Below are 22,440 nucleotides of genomic sequence, written 5' to 3'. Positions count from 1 at the left end.
AGTAAATGTTGACATTTAATAGATTATGTGAATATAAGTAGAAGGGATGTGATTATAAGGATGTGAGAGTGATGAAGTGTAGCAGCAAGCACCCCAGCATCCCCAGGGTGGCTGCCAACACAGGTTCTTAGATCTGCTTTTCTAAAGGAAAGTGACTCAAAATGGGTTAACAATCTTGCTTTAATCAATCAAACATATCATTTACCTAGTTCAGGGGGAAAAGTCAGCACCCTGAACTTCAGAGTATACAGAGGTTACAAACAGAAGTTACAAGAAGACAGAGAAACAGATCAAACAGATAGGCCTCCAATTGTCTGACCATTACATTCATACCTAGTCATTTGCCAGAGAGGGAAGCATCAACATCTGGGTTTTTCAAAGCCAGGGGGCTCAATGGCTGCCCAGAGTCTAGTCTCATCAAATCACACGATACCTCTCAAAGTGAGCCCCAAAGCAAAGCCTCACATCAGAGTTTATATAGCCTTCTCCTGGCTCAGAGAATGTAACAACCCTCTTGACCCCACTGCCCAATCACAAAGCATTCCCCCAAACCAAGCCTCCTGCCACAGGCTCCAGGTGCACTTAAGTCTATCAAAGGGCCTAGGGGCAGGGAAGATCTTAAATTTCCATTCCCATAACATGAAGGCAATGTGTGATGCAGAGTGCTGGACTAATGGTAGACTGTAGCAGCAAGCACCCCAAGTGTCCTCAGGGTTGCTGCCACCACAGGTTCTTGGATATGCTTTGATAAAGGAAAGCAACTTAAAATCGGGTAACAAGCTTACTTTAATCAGTCAAATATGTATTGTTTACCTAGTTCAGGGGAAAAAGGTCAGCACCCCGAACTTCAATGTATACAGACAGAATTATCAAGACAAAAACAGATCAAGTAGACAGATTTTCAAACTGTCCAACCATTACATCCATACCAAACAACATCTGGGTTTCAAAGCCAGGGAGCTCTGGACAAGGGCTTTCCAGAGTTTCATCTGATCAAATCACAGAACATTTCTCAAAGTGAGCCCCAAAACAAAGCTACACATCAGGGCTTATATAGCCTTCTCCTGGCTCAGAGAATGTAACAACCTTATTGACTCACTGGCCAATCAAAAAGTATCTACTGAAAAACAAAGAAAAACAAACAAGAAAAACAAGCCTCCCACCCCAGGCTCCAGGTGCACTTTAGCCTAGGGGCAGGGAAGATCTTTAAAATTGACATTCCCATTACATAGACTTATCCCTGCAAGTTAAATATTCTCTTTTTATTCAACAAGAGTTGTAGCCCCAAGGCAAAATAACTACCAGAATTAATGTGAACAGAATAGTGCACTTCTCTGGGCAGGAACAGTTTGTTGCTAGCTTGGTTGAGCCAACACACAGTTGGCAATAGTGGAGCAGAAAAGGAGTGGACAGCTTTCAGGGATTTGGTGTACAGCATTGCATTTGTTCATATGGGTCAGAACACTCGCAAACATCAAGACTTGTTTGACAAAAATGATGGGGAAATTCAGAAGCGGCTGAATGAAAAATGAGAATTCCACAGACTTTACCAGGAGGATAGATCATCCATCTCTAAGAAGACAGCATTTAATTCCATCAGAGGTAAATTACAAGACAATCTTGTAGAGATTCAGGATTCTTGGCTCAGTAGGAAGGCAGAGGAAGTTCAGTTTCATGCTGATAGTAACAATCCAAAGCACTTTTATGAGGACAAAGACCTATGGTGTATCTCAACTGCTCAGTGCTGATGGAACACATTGAGTAGTGATAATGACATGATCCTAAAGATATGTATTGAACACTTCTTCAATCAGACCTTCATCAATCATTCTTGAAGCCATTGACCATTTCAGTAAGTCAGTCATTATCTAGCCAAATTTCCAGCTAAAGAAGAGGTTTTAAATACCGTTAAGTTCCTCTCCTATGGCAAAGTGCCTGGTGCTGATTCTATTCCAGCTCATTTGTACAAGGTGAGGGCAGGGAGGAGGCTTCAATTGCTCATACAAAAATTGGCTGAAATTTTCCAGGTTACATGGTAAGATGAGGTTATCCCAAGTCGTTCAAGAACACCTCCATTCTCCAGCTCTATAAAGGGAAAAGAAATAGATTGTCCTCTGACAATCATGGTGGAGAGGGTGGGTCCTCCTCTTAGTCACTACTGACAAGATTCTTTTGAGCTACAGTATACTAGAGTACTCCTTAATAGATTGGCAGAATACCAGAGTTTTCCTTAACAGACTGATCCTTTACCTGGAAGATGGTCATGTACCTGAGAGCCAGTGTGTTTTCAGGAAAAGCTGAGTAATGATCTGTATGGTGTTTGCTGCCCAACAGCTCCAGGGGAAATGCCAGGAGCAGAACGAAGGCCTATTAAAAATGTTTGTAGATCTGAACAAGGTCTTAAATATTCTCAGTTGTGAGGGCTTATGGAAAAGTATGTCAAAATTTTGTTGCAGCCAGGTGGCGCAGTGAGCAAGAGCGCGGGCCCCAGAGTTGGGAGACCTGGGATTGGATCCGGCCTCAGATACTTAACACCCACACAAAATAACTGGCCATGTAACCTTGAGCAAGTTACTTAACCCCAATTGCTTAAAAAATTTGGTTGCCTGGAGAAATTTATCAGTTTTTTATGCCAATTTCACAGTGCCATGTTTACCTGGGTTTTGGATGATGGACGATGTTCTTGAGCTTTCCCAGTCACCAATGGAGTGAAACAAGACTGTGTGCTTACTCCCATGCTTTTTAGTATGATGTTTTCAGCCATGTTGTCAAATGCTTTCAATTAGGATGAACACACATCAACAACTGCCCTGATGGTAAATTCTTCAACTTGAAATGGTTACAAGTCAAGATCAAAGTTTAAGGAGTGTTGATGCATCCTTTTCTATTTACAGATGTCTCTGCATTCAGCAGCCTCTGAAGCCAAGATGCACCAAAGTATAGATCAGTTATTTACTGCCTATGGTAATTTTGTCCTAGGAATTAACACCAAGAAAACACAGGTGCTCCATTAGCTAGCACCATAACTTCCATATGTGGTACCATCAGTTATAGCAAATGGAGTTTTGAATGTTGGGGATAAGTTCACTTACCTTGGCAGTATACTTTACAGGGATGTACACATTGACAATGTGATTAATACACACATTACCATAGCTAGATCAGTGTTTGGGAAGCTCCAAAGGAAAGTATGGGAGAGAAGAGGTATTTGACTGACTATCAAACTGAAGTTCTACAAAGCTGCTGTGCTGACTTCATTGTTGTATGCCTGTGAAACCTGGAGAGTATACCAGCACCATGCCAGGAAGCTGAATTGCTCCCATTTAAATTGTCTTAGGAGGATTCTGAAGGGAACCTGGCAGGATAAGAGACCAGACACTGAGGCCATTTCTCAAACTAAATTGCCAAGGATTCAAACTCTACCACAGAATGTGCAACTCTCATAGGCTGGCCACATTGTCTGAATGCCAAACACATGCTTGCCAAAAGATTATTTTTTATGGAGAATTCACAGAGCAAGCACTCACACAGAGGTCAGAAAAAGCAACACAAGAACATTCTCTAGGTGTCTCTAAGGAGCTTTGGAATTGAGGGTGTGACATGTGAGACACTGACACTGGACCACCCAGCATGGCATATCCTCATCAGAAAAGATGCTGTGCTCTATGAGCAAAGCAGAATTAAGTACTTCAAAAGAAACACCATATGTCCAAATTTAGAGAATCCATCCCAAATTTTCACATGGACTGTTTGTGCCTTAATGTCTCATTTTTCCCACATCACATCCAACGTTTGTCATTGTCCTTTTCTATTCTGTTAGCTAACCTAATAGATATGTAGTAGTGCCTCAGAATTGTTTAATTTGTATTTCTTCAATCAATAGTGAGTCTTTTTTTTTTTTTGCTTTTTGGAAGGGGGAAGGTAGGACAGTTAGGGTTAAGTGACTTGCCCAAGGTCATATGGCTACTTTTGTGTTAAGTGTCTGAGGCCGGATTTGAACTCAGGTCCTCCTGACTCCAGGGTCGGTGCTCTATTCACTGCACCACCTAGCCACCCCGAACATAATTTTTTAAAATTTGGCTATAGATAGCTTTGATTACTTCATCTCAACTATTCATACCTTTTGATCATTTTTCATTTGGTGGAAAAGCTCGTATCTTTCTAAATTTGACTCAATTCTCTATATGTCTGAGAAATGAGGCCTTTCTCAGAGAAACTTGCTTCAGTTGTTCTCACAGTTACTTTTGCTAGCTATGTTTTCCTCCGTCTTATCCCTCCCCTACATTTGTTCTATTCTCTCTCTCCTTTCTGTCCCTTCTCCAAAGTGTTTTGCTTCTGGCTACCCCTTCCCCCATCCGTCCTCCCTTCTATCATCCACCCCCCACTTTGTCTTATCCCCTTCTACCCCTTCTTTCCTGTAGGGTGAGATAGATTTCTAAACTCAGTGGAGAGTGTCTTTTATGCTTTGGATGTGGATAGCATTTTTCATCATGAATCTTTTCGAGTTGCTTTAGATCATTGAATTGCTGAGAAGAACTAAGTCTAACAAAGCAAGTCATCCTACAGTGTTGCTGTTACTATGTATAATGTTCTCCTGGTTCTGCTCACTTCACTCAGCATCAGTCCATGTAAGTCTTCCCAGGTTTTTCTGAATCCACCTGCTCATCATTACTTATGGAATAATAACACATATACCACAACTTGTTCAGTCATTCTCCAATTGATGGGCATCCCCTCAATTTCCAGTTCCTTTGCCACCACAAAAAGAGTTGCTATAAATATTTTTGTACATGTGGGTCCTTTTCCCTTTTTTATGATCTCTTTGGGATATAGGCCTAGTAGTGGCATTGCTGGGTTTCAAAGGGTATGCAGAGTTTTATAGCCCCTTGGGCATAGCTCCAAATTGCTCTCCAGAATGATTGGATCAATTTACAACTCCAGCAAGAATGCATTAGTGTTCCAATTTTCCCACATGTTCTCCAACATTTGTCATTTTCCAATTTCGTCATGTTAAACAATCTGACAGATATAATATTGTACCTCAGTTTTTAAAAAAAATTGCATTTGTGTTATCAATTATGATTTAGAGCATTTTTTTTCATGTGACTATAAATAGCTTTAATTCCTTCATCTCACAAGTGCATGTTCATATCCTTTGACCACTTATCACTTGGGGAATGACTTGTATTCTTATACATTACCTCAGTTCTCTATATATTTTATAAATGATGTCTTTATCTGAGACTTTGGCTGTAAAATTGTTTCCCAGCTTTCTACTTCCCTTCTAATCATGGTTGCATTAGTTTTGTTTGTGCAAAAGCTTTTAAATTTAATGTAATCAAAATGATTAATTTTGAATTTTATAGTGTTTTCTATTTCTTTTTTGTTCATAATTCTTCCATTCTCTGTAGATCTGACAGATAAACTATTCCTTGCTCTCTTGATTTTCTTATAGTCTCACCTTTGTGTATAAGTAATGTACCCATTTGGACATTATCTTGGTATGTAGTATAAGATGTTGGTCTATGCCTAGTTTCTGTCATGTTGATTTCAAGTTTTCCCAGTAGTTTTTTTTTTTTATTAAAATAGAGGTTTTTTTTTTTTTCTTTTTGGATGGGCAAGGAAAGCCTATCAGGATTAAGTGACTTGCCTGAGGTCACACAGCTAGATAAGCATCAAGAGACTGAGACTGGATCTGAATTCAAGTCCTCCTGACTCCAGTGCTCTATTCACTGTGACACTAGCTGTCCCTAAATAGTGAGTTCTTATCCCAGAAGCTGATGTCTTTGGGTTTATCAAATAGTAGATTACTATAGTCATTGACTACTGTTTCTTCTGTTTCTAATCTATTCCACTGATGCACCATTTTATTTCTTAGCAAGTAACTTGCAAATAATTGCTGCTATATGATATAGTTTTAGATGTGGTATGACTGTGCTTCCTTCCCTTTCATTTCTTTCCATTATTCTCCTTAATATTCTGGACATTTTGTTCATGTAGATGAATTTTGTTATTTTTTTCTACTTCCATAAATTAAATTTTTGGTAGTTTTCTTGGTATGGTGCTGAATAAATTAGTTTAGGTAGAATCTCCACTTTTATAATATTAGCTCATTCTACCCATGAACAACTGATATTTTTTCCAATTATTTAGATCCTACTTTATTTGTATGAAAAGTATTTTTGTAACTGTGTTCATATAGTTCCATGGTTTCTCTTGACAAGTAGACTCCCAAGTATTTTATATTGTCTACAGTAACTTTAAATGGAATTTCTTTTTCTATCTTTTGCTGTTGGACTTTGTTAATAATGTATAGAAATGACAATGACTTATGTGGGTTTATGTTATATCCTCTAACTTTCCTAAAAGTTGTTAATTGTTTCAAGTAGATTTTAGTGGATTTTCTAGGATTCACTAAATATACCATCATGTCATCTGCAAAGAGTGATAGTTTTTTCTTCATTGCCTATTCTAATTCCTTCAATTTCTTTTTCTTCTCCTATTACTAAGGCTCACATTTCTAGTACAATATTGTACAAAAGTATTGATAATGGATATCCTTGTTTCACCCCTGATCTTATTAGAATTGCTTTTTGCTTATCTCCATTATATATAATGCTTTCTGATTATTTCAGGTTGGTGCTATTTATAATTTTAAGCAAAACTCCATTGATTCCTATGCTCTCTAGCATTTTTAATAGGAATCGTTGCTGCATCTTGTCAAAAGGCTTTTCTGTATCTATTGCTATAATCATATGATTGCTGTTAATTTTGTTATTGATATGGTCATTTATGCTGATAGTTTTCCTAATATTGGACCATCCCTGCATTCCTGGTATAAATCTTACCTGGTCATAGCGTATTATCCTCATCATACATTGCTGTAATCTCTTTGCCAATACTTTATTTAGAATTTTTGCATCTATATTCATTAGGAAAATTGTTCTCTAATTTTTTTCCTCTGTTTTGAACCCGGAGATTTTTTCAGAGAGAGTTCATGGATGTCTTTTTCAATTTATTTTTTCTGAAATGGGGTTGAGCATTTTATTTCCTTTTCTGTTAATTTAGGTAATTTACATTTTAGTAAATATTCATCCATTTCACTTATATTGTTAGATTTATTGGCATAAAGTTGAGCAAAATAAACTCCTAATTATTGTTTTAATTTCCTCTTCCTTAGCGATGAAGTCAATTGTTTCATTTTTGATACTGCTTATCTGGTTTCCTTTTTAAAAAAATTAAATTAGGGGCAGCTATGTGGCTCAGTCAGTAGAGCACTGGCCCTGTAATCAGGAGGATCTGAGATCAAATCCGGCCTCAGACACTTAACACAAAAACTAGCAGCGTTATCTTGGGCAAGTTACTTAACCCTAATTGCCCTCCAAAAAGAAAAAAAAGAATAAAAAGTTCTTTTTAAATTAATCAAAGGTTTTTTTTTTCTATTTTATTGTTTTTTTTTATAAAACCAGCTAGTTTTATTTACTCATTCAATAATTTTCTTAATTTCAATTTTTATTAATCTCCACTTTGATTTTAAGAATTTCTAATTTGGTACTTAATTAGGATTTTAAATTTGTTCTATTGCTAGCTTTTAGGTGCATACCTAATTCACTGATCTCCTCTTTCTCTATTTTATTCATGTAAGTCTTGAGAAATATACAATTTCCCTTAAGAACTCTTTTGTCTGCATCCCATAAGTTTTAGTACATTATCTCATTATTGTCATTCTCTTGAATGGAGTTGATTGTTTATATGATTTATTGTTTGACCCACTCATTCTTTAGGATTAGATTATTTAGTTATCAATTATTTTTAGTCTCTATTTCCATGGCCCTTTATTACATGCAATTTTTATTGCATCATGATTTGAGAAGGATGCATTTACTATTTCTGCCTTTCAACACTGAATTGTAAGGTTCTTATGTTCTAGTATATGTTCAGCTATTGGATAGGTACCATGTACATCTGAGAAAAAGGTATAGTCCTATGTCCATTCTATTTTCTCCATAGGTCTATCATATCTAATTTCTCTAAATTTCTATTCTTCTCCTTAACTTCTTTCTAGTTTATTTTGTGGTTAGATTTATCCAGTTCAGAGAGAAGAGGTTGAGGTCGCCCACTAATATAGTTCTTTTTTTTTTTTTTTTCCCAGTGGGTTACTGAATACTTTTATTCTGCACATAGAAGCCACTAAGGATCTGGCCTGGGGGCTCATTGGGGCTGCATCACAAGTATATGGCTTCACACATCAACACCAGGGTTGGGGGTGAGAACAGGTCACTCTATCCCAGTCACAGGATGACAAGGGTCTGATGACTGAGAGCCTGATGATCAGGAAGTCTCTGGTGTAAGACAGTTCTAACGAAGCAGTGAGAACATCACAGAAAGGTGGAGGGGGGAGGGAAGTTAAGCAGCAGAGGTCCCTGCCCCCAAAACAAAACTGATCTAGTACTGGTGCTGCCCATTCTTAGGACAGGAGCTGACTTCTACAGAGGTGCCTGGCGCCTGCAAGCTCTTGGGCCTCCTGGCCACAGAGCTTACTTGGCCTGAGGGTTTCTGAAGTTCCGTCCAGCATATTTAGCCTTGCTGCCCAGTTCTTCCTCAATTCTGAGAAGCTGGTTATACTTGGCCAGACTCTCAGATCGGCAGGGGGCACCAGTCTTGATCTGCCCAGTGCAGAGACCCACCACCAGGTCTGCAATGAAGGTATCTTCAGTCTCCCCAGAACGATGGGAAACCATTACTCCTCACCCATTGGACTGGGCCAGCTTGCACTCCTGGAGAGATTCAGTCACGGAGCCAATCTGGTTCACCTTGAGTAGGAGGCAGTTGCAGGCTTTCTCATTCACAGCCTTTTCAATGTGCTTGGGATTGGTCACTGTGAGGTCATCCCCCACCACCTGGATGCCTGCAGTAGCCGTGAAGTTCTTCCAAGCTTCCCAATCATCCTGGTCAAAAGGATCTTCAATAGACACCACTGGATAGTCCTTGATGAAGCTCTTGTAGAGGTCTCCAAGCTCAGAAGGGGAGATGTATCTGCTGGGATCATCAGGAGACTTGAAGTCCAAGTCATATTTCCCAGAGCGGAAGAATTCTGAGGCAGCAACATCCATACCAATTACGACCTTATCAGTATAGCCAGCCTTACTAATAGCATTCTTTAGCAGGTCCAGAGCTTCTTTATTCTCCAGGATGTTCGGAGTGAAGCTGCCCTCATCCCCCACATTGGTGGCGTCCTGTCCATATTTCTGCTTAATCACACTCTTCAGGTTGTGATAGACCTCAGCTCCAATGCGCATGGCCTCCTTAAAGGTTGCTGCTCCAACAGGGAGGATCATGAACTCCTGCATAGCCAGCTTGTTACCAGCATGGGAGCCACCATTGATCACATTGAAGGCTGGAACTGGCAGGATGACTTCATCATTGCCTGCAAGGTCAGCAATGTGGCAGTACAGGGAGACACCTTTCTCAGCAGCTCCGGCCTTACAAACAGCCAGAGACACTCCCAATATGTCATTTGCACCAAATTTAGATTTATTCTCAGTGCCATCCATCTCTATCATTAATTTGTCAATCTTCTCCTGCTCCACAACATTCAGTTTCTTGCTAATCATGGTCGGGGAAGTAGTTTTATTGATGTGCTCAACCGCTTTTGAGACACCTTTCCCCATGTAGCGGGTCTTATCATTGTCTCACAGCTCCAGGGCTTCATGGATACCAGTAGAAGCACCGCTGGGCACAGCAGCTTGGAACTGACCTTTTTCAGTGTAGAGATCAACTTCAACAGTGGGGTTTCCACGAGAGTCGAAGATCTCTCTTGCATGGATCTTATAAATAGACATGTTGAGTTTCTGGTTAGGGGTTCCTCTGTTGGGCTCAGAGAACAGAGACCGAGGGACCAAGCTACACCAAGAGGGAGCGTTAAATGACCCACTAATATAGTTCTGCTGTCCATTTCTTCCTAAAAATCACTTAAATTCCACTCTAAGTATTTGGATGCTATACCACTTCATGCACATATGCTTAGTATTGATTTTACTTTATTGTCTGTGGTAACATTTAGCAGGATGTAGTTTCCATCCTTATTTCTTTTATTTAGATCAGGTTTTTTGTTGTTGTTGTTGTTTTTGCTTTGTCTGAGATGAGGATTGCTATCCCTTCTTTTTTTTTAACTTCATGTGAAACATCATATATTCTACTCCAATCTTTTACCTATACTGTGTGTGTATCTCTCTGATCATATGTGTTTCTTTTAAACATCATATTGGAGGATCATGGTTTTTAATCTGCTCTGCTACCCACTTCCTTTTTATATGACAGTTCATCCCATTCAAATTCACAATTATGATTACTGTGTCTTTCTTTCCATCCTCTTTTGCTTACCTTCCCCCCTCCCCTGTTTATGCATTTCTCTCTTTCCCTCCTCACTAGTGTTTTCCCCTGACCAATGCCTTCCTAAATCTACCCTCTCTTCTCTCAGACCCCTTGCATTTTCTTTTTCCTTTTCCCTGCTACTTTTCCCTTCCTTTCTATTCACCCTCCCCTTTTTCTCTCTTTCCCTTCCTACTTTCTATATAGTAAGATAGATTCCTATATCCAAATGAATGTGTATGTTATTCTCTCTGTCTCTGTAATGTAATGCCAAGCAAAGGCAACTTCCCAAGGTTCAAAATACCAGCATAGCTGCTCTCCATTTTATTCAGTGACAAATTAAGAACAGAGGGAATCAAAATATGACATCATTCAAAATACAGAATTTACTAAGTGTGATTCAATAATCTCAAGTACTACCTGTTTAATCAAGTACTACCTACCCCAGGACCTTATATTCATTCAATCAATTACAAAGTCCATGTTTTACATACTACTCCACCCCTAGGCTGTATCTTCATTTAGTCCATCACAAAGCCCCTCTTCTCAAATGGAGATTAGTTTCCAATCATAAGTAAAGTACATTCATTTGTTCAATCATAGAACACAAAAAGGTCAAAAGTTCCCCACCCCTGGATCACAATTGAATCTACCCCAGAGTTACAACAAGTTTAAGCATAGCACTTAATACCCAAATGGAGGTCTTTTCTTCATCTTGACCTGAGGCAAGTTCTCAGCAATCTTTGTTCCTGGGGAGACAAAGCTTAGCAATGCCACAAGATACATTGCCAGTCTCTTCATTAATTCATTCTCTGTCTTCAGAACAGTCCTAGGACCCCTGAAAACATTAGCAAAACCCTCTTCCAGGATTTCTGTAAACAGGCAACAAGAAAATCCTTCTTCAGGGCTTCTGAACCAACAGCAAGGTTCCAAACTTCTGCAACAACAGCACTGTCCTTCACCAGTGGACAGTATTCACTCTCTGTCTGTAGAACAGTCTTAGGAGCTCTGAACCAACAGCAAGGTTCCAAGGCTTCTAGAACAACAGGATTGCCCTTCACCAGTGGACAAATCTGGCAAAACAACATCAAAACAGACAGACAAAGTACCAGCATAACGGCCATGTCTCCTCAGTCCTTGGCAGCTCTGGGTGGCAGCTCTCAAAAGTCCTGGGCAATTCAAAGTGTCCCTCAGCAATCCTCTCAGTCTCTCTCTGCCTCCAAAAGGGTGCTGCTTCCAAAAAGTTCTTCTGCCTCTCTCTTGTGTCTCTCCAAATCTACGTCACCAGCTCCTCCCAGTTCAGCCCTCTCTTTTCACGTCAACAAGTCCATCCCACAGGTAGGATTAATAAGCTCTGGGTTTTAACACAATCAAACCAAAAAACCAAGCCAATACAGGGGAATCTTTAAATGCCATTACTATTACAGACTCAAAACTGATGATAGTAAGATTCAATGTTTGCCTTCCTCCTTTTTCCCTCTATACTGTAATAGGTCTTTGCACTTCTTTATGTGATATAATTTACTTATTCTGTCTCCTCTTTTCCTGTCCTTACCTGTACAATCTTTTTATTCACCCCTTAATTAATTTTTTTTATAACATCAAAGTCAACTTATACCCACACTCTCTATGTATTCTCCTTCTAAATGTCATAATAAAGATGCAGTTCTCAAGAGTTACAAGTATCATCTTCCCATGTAGGGATGTAAACAGTTGTAGTTCCAACACAAGATTCACAGCACCAATGGTGACTATAAATATGCTAGCATAATTCTCAATCACAAAATATAGCAGATTCTCCATATATGACAGAAGAAAAACATTTATTCAGATTCCAAAAACCAAATCCCAACACCAGAAAATCAACTCTATCATCATACAGCATGAAGCCACACCATCTTTTAGCCTTCCATCAAACCAACATTCACAAGCCTAACTGTCACAGCAGGGGGAAAACTCTCACTAGTTAGGTGTTTCCCTGGGTGTGTCCTCTCCCTCTTGCTGTCTAGCTGCTTTGACTCCCAGCTTCCTGTGGGCTCTGTTCCACCCTTCAGCAAACTCTTCTCACCATAGGAACCATTCAGCCTATTGACCACATTCAGCCTATTAGGGGACAGGGAAGATCTCCAAATTCCCTTAGGCTAATTAAGGGGCAGGGAAGATCTTTAAATTAACATTACCATTACAACATTTTAGCCGTATTGAATAACATGTTTTTTTTTTTCCTTTTATACTTACCTCTTTATGCTTTCTTGAGTCTTGTATTTGAAAATTGTGTTTTCTGTTTAGCTCTGATTTTTTCATTAGAAAAGTTTGAAAGCCCCTATTTTGTTGAATATCCATCTCCTTCCTTGAAAAATTATGCTGAATTTGGTTACAATAGTCCTTGGAGTTTACATTTTGGTATCTATTTCAGGAGGTGATTTGTGGATTCTTTCAGTGACTATTATACCCTCTGGTCCTAGGACCTCAGGGCATTTTTCCTTGCCAGTTTCTTTAAAGATGCTCTCTAGGCTCCTTTTTTGATCAAGACTTTCAGGTAACCCAGTTGTTACTATATCTTTCTCTCCTGGATTTGTTTTCCAGATCAGTTGTTTTTCCAATGAGGTGTTTTACATTTTCTTCTATTTTTTCATCTTTTGATTTTGTTTGACTGATTCTTGACATCTCATACAGTCATTAGCTTCCACTTACCCAATTCTAATTTTTAAGGAATTATTTTCTTCAGTTAACTTTTTTACCTCCTTTTCTATCTGGTCAGTTCTACTTATTTAAGGAGTTCTCTTCAGGGGATTTTCTTTTTTCCATTTGGCAACTGTATTTTTTAAGGAATTGTTTTCTTCAGTCTAATTTTATATTTTTTCTAAGCTCTTGACTCTCTCTTGCTTGCCTCTCATTTCTTTTCTCAATTTTTCTTCTACCTCTCTTATTTGACTTTAAAAATCCTTTCTGAGCACTTCCAAAGTGACTTTTGGGCTTGAAACCAATTCATCTTGCCCTTTGAGGTTTTGGATGTAGGTATATCAACAATGTTGTCCTCTTCTGAGTTTGTGTTTTGATCTTCCCTGTCACTATAAAAATTCTCTATGGTCAGTGTTCGTTTTTCCCTTTTTTTCTCCTGATGTTTGCCTATTTTCTACCTTTTAAGTTGAGCTCTACTTCTGGGCTGTAGGGGGCACTTTCCCAAGTTTCTTGTTCTGGGGGCCAGGTTCCTGGTCACTGGCTTTTTGTGCTGGGGCCTCAGGTGCTGGCAGCTGCAGGCTGCACAGGTCTATCAGCTTACCTGGAACTGAACTGGGGTCCACTGAAGTGGTGGTGTCTTGGGTGTGCTGAGGCCAGATGGCTTTTTGTGTGTTTCCCCAAGGCTGCAATGAATCACATGGAGGTTGGGCCCATGGTGTATGTTTGCCTGCCTGGGGCTGTGCTGGAACACAGGGAGGGCTGGGTGAATGTGGTGGCTCTCTTTAGCTGGAGTCTGTTGGTTCCCTTGCCTATGCCTGATGTTGGCATTTGCCTGTCCCAATCCTCTTGAGCTCTGAGTCTCCTGCTAGTTTGCTGAGGTGAGATTTGTTGCTGGCTTGCTGGGCTGCTTCCTCTCCTGGGATGTGCTCCTTTTATACCTGAGATGAACCTTTCTTCCTGATCATCCAAGTTTCTTGTTCTAAAATATTGCTCCACCCAGTCTTTCCACTGACTTCACTGTTCCAGGACTTTCCCTAGCGCCCTGTTTTCTTTTCTTTTTTTCCTTTTCTTTTCTTCCAGATATCAGTAAGGGAGAGTGACAGTGACTTACTGCTTACCCTACCATCTTGGCTCCCAGAAGTCTGATCCTCTTGACTTCTAACTTCCAAACTTCCCTATCAATGTCAAGGGCTTTCCGGTAACCTGTATTCACTACCTTGATGTCATTCTTGACTCCTCACTCTCATTAATCCCATGTGTCTAATCAGCTTCATCTCTTTTATTTTTTTTCTGTACTTTATACAGCCACTTCCCTAGTTAATTTCCTCATTATCTCTTACCTGGCCTATTGAATAATCATCTATCTTGTCTTTCTCTGCTTCAAGTCTTTCCCCACTCCAATCTATCCTCTCCACTCAACTACCAAAATTGTTTTCCTAAATCACAACTTTCACCATATTATTTGTCCTTTTTATTTAGTTCACCTCCAAAATGGGCTCAGAAGGGGAAAAGGAAGGGAAGGAGAATAAGCATTTATGTCACACCTATTGTGTACCAGGCGCTGTGCTAAGAACTTTACAAATGTTATCTCATTTTCTTCTTCAGTAATAAAGTGTAGAGCTCCTCCCAGAAGCCCTATATAGTAATTGGCATCAGAGATGATTACATCTATGACCTCCCTGTTATCTAACATTGAGTAAATCAGGAAAATCCTTCTATTCCTTCTAATGTTCCTTTGCTCTTATCTACCTCAACTACCTATTTGTTTCCAGTTCTGAGAGAGCAGATCTAGAAGCTGAAATAGGAGGAAACATCTTGCTCCCCATCAGTCACTTTCCTTACCCTTAATATGCAAAAAGAGAAATCTGGAAAGACATCTGTGGAGCTGTTTTATAAGATTAATCTGGGGGACTGCTATACCACCCCCTACGTCAGATGCAGATTTGGAGGCTTCACAGTATCCCATTCCCTTATCCTGTTTGTAAAGCACATTCTTTAATGAATCTCCATGGACATTTATAAGTCTTATGCTCAGGTTTTCTTTCCTCCTCCCTAGTTAACCACGTAATCACTCATTTGAAGAAACATTTGCCACTAAATGAAGAATTTAAATGATTAGGAGAACCTAATCAAATTTCCTCTTTATTTTAAAAAAAATTCTCTGAATTCAAGGAGATATCATTTCAGTTATTTAAATAGCTGTCCTTAATTTAAGAACAAAATTTGCAAATTGATTACCAATATTATTTCTACCCACATTTCCCCTTTTATCTTTATTTCCATTGATTCCTAGAGTAGCAGAATGAGAGAAGGACAAAAATGTTTTCTACAGTAAGATTTGTTCTTAATTAGTGTGTGGAATGTGAGTTATTTGAAGCAGTGGTGGTTGGTCCTTGCAACAACCCTGAGAGCTCAGTGCTGTTATAACTGTCCACATTTTACAGTCGAAAGTGGAAACAAACATATGATTATAGCACTTACGATGTGGCAAGCACTGTGCTAAGTACTTTTAAAGTGTTAACTCATTTGAGTCTCACAATAATCCTGGGAAGCATGTGCCATCTTCATTTTTCAGATGAGGAAACTGAGGCAAAAGGGTTTGAGGCTGGATTTGAATTCAGAACTTCCTTATTATTATAGAAATTCCTTATTCTTCATTGCTCCATCCATGGTGCCACCCAGTTATTATGATATCCAGTGCTATATCATTGCAGAATTGTGCCTGACCTAAGCTTTCAAGGGTTCAGTTTGGTGGAAAGTGCATTACAATAAGAGTCAAAAGATTTTTGTTTAAGTCTTTCTTACTAGACACAAGATTTGTGGCCAAAACATTTAACGTTTCTGCATCTTAGTTTTCCTATCTTTAAAATGAGTGGGTTGGAGTAGATGACCTATAAGATCCTTCCAAGCTCTAAATGTATGATGCTATGATCCAAAGTAATTCAGTGACATGAACAACTGCTTGTAATAAGACAGTGGGGCAACTAAACACTGAAAATGAGTTTTACTTTTCCTTGAAGACACTGCATATGGACAAGCATCTGCTCCCTCAATTTTCCCCCTCCTTCCATGTACCTAAAACAAAAGTTTTGCCCCTACCCTGATATGTGTGTGTATGCATACATTTATACACACATACATATGTGTGTGTGTATACATATATATACACACACACCCTGCCCCTATATACACACACATACTCATACATACATACACACATATACAGATGCATGTGTGTATACAATATATACAGATGTGTATACAGACACATGCTCACAGTCTTACATTTTACTCCTTGCTGGTTCATGGAATGAAATTAGACTAATTATAATATATATATATATATATATATATAATTATGTAATAACAATAATAATAAGAAGAATGAGAATAATAATGAGAAAAGAAGAAGACTGGAGATCTTTGTTGGTTATCTCAGTAATTTCTTATGTAGCTGCTTTCTTTCTTAAAACATGCTAGAGGACACATTCTAGATATTCTATGAGTTCTTAGCACCATCTGGTGGGCTCTCCTTATTTTCCCACTAAGCACCTTCCCTAACCATAGTGGATTTCTATTACAGTGATAGGGAGAAACAAATAATAAACATACTTCCAAGTTTTACCAAATAAAGTTTAACTCAGAAAAATCTTCAAACTTCAAACTTTGAACTTTCCTTCCCTGCCAAACTCAAGACCATAGAAATTTGTCTTAAATTTTAAAGTAATGATAATTATTCTGACTCCATGTGGTATTTTAAATTGAGAGCTATGTTGCTGAAAACAGGAAGACCTGTTTTCAAGTCTCATCTCTGACATATACTGGCTGTGTGAGATGAATTTTCTAGGACTATAAAGTGCAGAGAAGTATCTAACTTTTCATTAGTACCAAGAATCCTCTCTTATTTTAATGAAACAGGTCTTTCCCTGTCATCTTAAAAATTATACTTAAATGGAGTATGTCTTAATAATACACACATACATTTATACACACAACACAGTTTCCACTTTAAATGTAAGAAATGTTTTTCCTGTTTACAAAGAAAATGCTTTGTGTCTGAATGAAGAGAACTATCCAAAGATATTTCAACTTAGATAAGCCTTAAAACAAAGACCAAAAAAGTAAAATAAAACCAAAGACTGAGCTGAAGTTATGAACTGAAGAGATTGACACAGGGAGACAAGGAAGTCTGCTTTACTGGTCTCTAGCCATTCATGCAGAAGATCATATGAATTCCCCCTAAGCACTTACTTATGGAAAGGGCATGTAAAAAGTCTATTTCGTGTGCTACATTATGAAGGGTAAGAGAGCAAATTTTTTCAGACCTGGGGCAACATGTGGCCTCATTCTCTTCTGCTTGTCAATGGAGCGTGATGGTTGACAATATTGAAAATGTCATGACAGTTACCTTGACAGGGACTACATATAAACACACAAGAAAGAGGGAAAAACTGGGAGATAATTTAACTTGTCGAATTGCATGGTCCAGTAAAGTTCAATGCACAGAAATAAAGGTAAACATATTTCACACCTTTGGGTATTCTTTATACATTAATCAGGCTATATAGTACAGTGATAAGGGCTCTGAATTTAGAGGGCAAAATGGAGAGATTGGGTTTCACTTCAATTCACAGCAGTGAACGTAAGGCTCTTTGATTGCTTATGAAGGCATTCAAAAGACCTGATTCAGTTTTGTCCTGGTCTCTTGCCTCTGTCCTTTCAGTTGCTTCATTTGTAATTGGACCCCATTGCTTTTTGCTCCATGAGAAATTACCTTTGGTCCTTTGACCTATGTATTCATTCTTTTCCTCTCTAGGAAATTAGAGCCTTGCATCTTATGTTTTGAAAGGTCAGGAGGGAACCTGCCATCCCTGCATTCCAGTTTCCATTTGTAGCCAGAGCAGTGTTTATAGCTTGGGGAACAAAGAATACTTTCTGGGAGCAAGCTGAGGCGGACTCATCCCATTGTCATGATGCCTTTAGAAATATACTTGGTAGGACCAATATGATTTTGAAATTAAGCTAAGCTTGAGCCTACCACACCCACCCACTGAGGTGGTATTGGGGAAAATAGACATGCAAAGTATTGGGGAGAACATATTTGTATTTTGTTCTGGTTGTATCTTCAAAGTAAATATCCCTTAAAAAACCTAATTGATGTTAAGTGGTTAAATGGCGCTGGGGTTCTAGTCATAGGCACCTGCCAGAAGGGAGAACATAGCAGTGAGGGCTTTGGCAGAAAGCATTAGAAAGAAAGAGAACTCGAAACTTTACTGGGCGCTCTAGATCCCAAAATAGAAGGCCTCAGTCATGTAGAATGAGCCTAGATTGTACTTACCATATAGCATATCCCCTACCTCATACATAAAAATATACACTGCCTATAAACATATTCAACAATTATTTACTCAGTGCTTACTGCAAGATATCTAATTTGTAGTAACCTACCGTATCCCAAGGCAGTCCATTTCACCTTTGGTCAGTTAGTTTCTCAATGACAAATTTACATTGATATCATTTCCTTCCTCTGCTTGCAGATCTTCCTCCTAAAATAATTGAGTTTCATCCTTATACTTAAGGATATCTATTATTCCTACCTTTGAAGTTTTCTTCTCTCCCAACTAAACACCACTAGTTTCTCAGTTTCTTTAACCAAGTCTTATGTGAAATGGACTCAGGACTCTACCTGAAGACTTCCAATGATTTTCGACATGATACTTTCTAGGATAATTGATTTCCTTTGAATAATTATAATAATAGTAATTTTTATTATTATGTAAAAGAATAAAAAGATCGACCCTTCACTGAATCATTAACCAAAATGAAATTGTTCAGTATGAATGAAGCAATTTTCAAAAATATTCGAAAAAGAAAATGCAAACACCAACTAACCTTTAAAAAAGTTTGAAGTCTCTAATAAAGAAATATACATGAAAACAATCCTTAACTATCACATCAAAATTATAAAATTGCCAAGATTGTAGTGACAGTATGCTAGATTTAGAGCTGCAAGGGACTTTACTGATTATCTACTATACCCCACTTTACAGATGAGGATAATGAGATCTAGAGAGTTTAAGTGACTTTCCCAGGGTCACACAGCTATCAAATATCTGAAGCAGGATTTGAACCCAGGTCTTCTCAATTGCAGATGTGGTGCTTTAATATATCATACCATCTCTAAGCTGGGAAAAGTAAATGTTTGGAAATATTACTTCTGAACATATATTCAAGGAAGTTAAACACAGAAGGAAAGTATGTGTATGTATGTATATATTTATGTATATAGTGTGTGTATGTATGCATACACATACACACATATACATATATAAAGTTCATAGAAACTTTATTTTGTAACAGAACTGGAGACAAAGTCAGTGTTGCTCTGGGGGTTGACTGATAAAATCTTTCATGAGAAAGTAATGGAACACTGTTATGATATAACAAAAGATAAATATGAAAAATTCTGGAGAAAAAATGGAAATACTTGTATGAAATGACATACAGTGAAGTAAGCAGGACCAAGAAGGTAATCAAAATATACCCTGTAACTGTAGTCATTCAAACAAAAAAGAATGATAAAATGAAGCCAAATTCAGTTCAATTATGAAGACTTTTTTGGTCTAGAATAAAAATAATCCTCCAGTGAGGGACTATGAGTTTTCATATATTGGCAGATACAATCTCTCTGTCAGTTGATTTAATTTAAATATTTTTCTTTATTACAAAGGTAAGAATGAAAGTTAGGAGAAGGGATACATCTAGAAATGACTGTAATTTAAGAATAAAAAACATCACTGAAACTTTAAAGCATGCTCCAGGGATTTTGGGAAAGCAAATATGCTAATTCATTGCTAAAGTTGGTTTAGCTTTTCTACAAGAAAAGGTTCACTATTATATAAGAAAAGATACTAAATACAGTGATCCCATTATAAACTTTATATTCTTAGGATCAATGTCAGAAGGAAAAGGTTCATTTATAAGAAAATATTAATAGTAATAATTGTGGTAGAAAAAATGTTGGAAACAAATTGTGTCCAGGAATTAGAGAAAGGTTCTGAATTGTAGTAAAATAACATAACATATTATCAATGGCATACAAAATAACATGTATATAAAAAATTCTGATAAACACTGTAGCAGCAAGCATCCAGGTGTCCCCAGGGTGGCTGCTCACACAGGTTCTTGGATCTGCTTTGTTAAAGGAAAGCAACTCAAAATGGATTAACAAGCTTACTTTAATCAGTCAGACATATATCGTTTACCTTGTTCAGGGGAAAAAGATCAGCACCCCCAACTTCAAAATATACAGGCAGAATTATCAAGACATTAACAGATCAAGTAGACAGCTTTCCAAACTGTCCAACCATTACATCCATACCCAGTCAACATCTGGGTTTCCACATCTGGGTTTTTCAAAGCCGGGGGACTCTCAACAACGGCTTCCCAGAATTCAGATCAAATCACAGAACACTTCCCAAAGTGAGTCCCAAAACAAAGCTACACATCAGGGCTTATATAGCCTTCTCCTGGCTCAGAGAATGTAACAACCTTATTGACTCACTGGCCAATCAAGAAGTATCTACTGAAAAACAAGCCTCCCACCCCAGGCTTTAGGTGCACTTTAGCCTAGGGGCAGGGAAGATCTTTAAAATTTACATTCGCATTACAAACACTTTGATTAATTCATATAAAAGTGGAAGTAAAAGAATAATATATACAAGAACGACATAAATGAGAACAACACCAAAATGAAATAAAATTCCTTTACTACTTTTTCCCTTTTCTCCTTCCAGGGCCTCTATTTTCGGAAGGAGATTCAGTATGGGCATCTCTTATTACATCCCTATTATTCTATTGACTCTGCCTGACTTGTCCAATATGTCAAGGAGGGTCCACCTTTCCCTCTTCCCTCTTTTATTCATTGTCCTACCAGATTAGAATATAAGTAAGCTCCTTAAGGACTGGAACTTTCTTTTTGCTTTTATTTGAAATGATGGATTTGATTTCCTGGTGTTGAGATTTGGTTTTCTTGTATCTGAGTAAATGTTTTGCTTCTCTCATATATGGAAAGTCTGTTATATTTTGCATTTGAACACTATGCCAGCATATTCAGTCTCTGTTGGTGCTATAGATATTGTGTTGGCACTACATTTGGCAATGAGGATGGGATCACAAGGTGTCAGATTTCTATTTGGAGGCAGAAGGGATTTAGAAGAAGAAATGGCTATCCCATATTGGGAGGATTTATCTTATTCCTCCCTAGCAAGGGAGTGGGCTAAAAGTATAGGGCTCTGTGAAAACTGGGAAGTGAGGCTACAGAAGGGAGAACCTAAAGATTTAGAAAAATGTTTGCAAGGAATGCCAATAAAACCAGGGAGAGAACTGGAAGGGTTGTGTAGAAGAGGCTGGGTTTTCCTGACAGGTTACCATATTATATGTAAAATCAGGGACAAACTATTGGAAGAGAAAATTCAGGTGGAGAAGAAATGAGCTGTTTTGAAGGAGAAACTTCCTGCTGCACAACATTCGGACTCTCCTTTAGAAGAGCAAACTGGAAGGTCGCAGGTGGTAGAAGAGACGGTTGCTTTTGTGGTTTTGGCTCAGAAAAAGAGGAGAAAAACCTACCAGAGGAATGTGCACGTTGCCCTAATATAAGCCGACCTTATATTTGTCTTTTTTTGGATTTTTTCTGTTTAACTTGTTTGTGAGATTTATTTCCTGCAGGCCTAATATCCTCTACTTGCAGATGCCTGATCACTTAAGCCACATATCACTCCCTGTCCATGAATGTGATGTGTCACCCCTGGATCTGGTATTGACCAAGTTCCAGATGCCAGCTAAAGAACCTCTCAAATAGGACCTTTTGGGGCAGGGACAGATCTATGTCCAGTTTCAGCAGAAAGTAGCCATGGAAGAAGAGACCTTTGCCCCTTATTTTGATTTTGAGGCCCATTCATTTGAGGAGGGAATGATGGGGTGCTTGTGCTTAATCCCCCACCCTAAGATATTGTTTTATGTGCTTATTTTCTGCTATTGCTTTTATATTGTTGTAAAATTCTGTTGACACCAGTTAACCCTCTAAGCCCCCATTAATCTCTGTAATGAAATGTATTGTTAAGGTAGTTTTGCTTTGTAAGGAACATGAAAGATCTTGGGGCTGAATGTAATGGTAATGGGAATTTGAAGATCTTTCCTGCCCTTAATAAGCCTAAGGGAATTTGAAGACCTTCCCTGCTTTGAAGATCTTCCCTGTCCCATAATGGGCTGAATGTCATCACATGGAGCCTGTGGTGGGAGGAATTTGCTGAAGGGTGGAGCAGAGCCCACAGGAAGCTGGGAGTCAGAGCAGTTAGAACTGGAGGGAGAGTATGTACCTGGGCAGAC

General features: G+C 38.5%; 1 pseudogene; it reads right to left on the bottom strand.

Annotated features, from left to right (window-relative positions):
- Positions 1 to 8,128: 8,128 nt before the first annotated feature.
- On the bottom strand, positions 8,129 to 9,935 carry LOC138170314 (alpha-enolase pseudogene; annotated as a pseudogene).
- Between the last annotated feature and the right edge of the window lie 12,505 nt (positions 9,936 to 22,440).

This window comes from Petaurus breviceps, unplaced genomic scaffold, assembly GCF_028583685.1.
Source record: "Petaurus breviceps papuanus isolate PSGF00001 unplaced genomic scaffold, PetGlider_PUasm1.0 38, whole genome shotgun sequence".
Classification (NCBI taxonomy): Eukaryota; Metazoa; Chordata; class Mammalia; order Diprotodontia; family Petauridae; genus Petaurus; species Petaurus breviceps.
The sequence above is the reverse complement of the archived record's forward strand: the minus strand, read 5'-3'. Positions and strand labels throughout refer to the sequence as shown.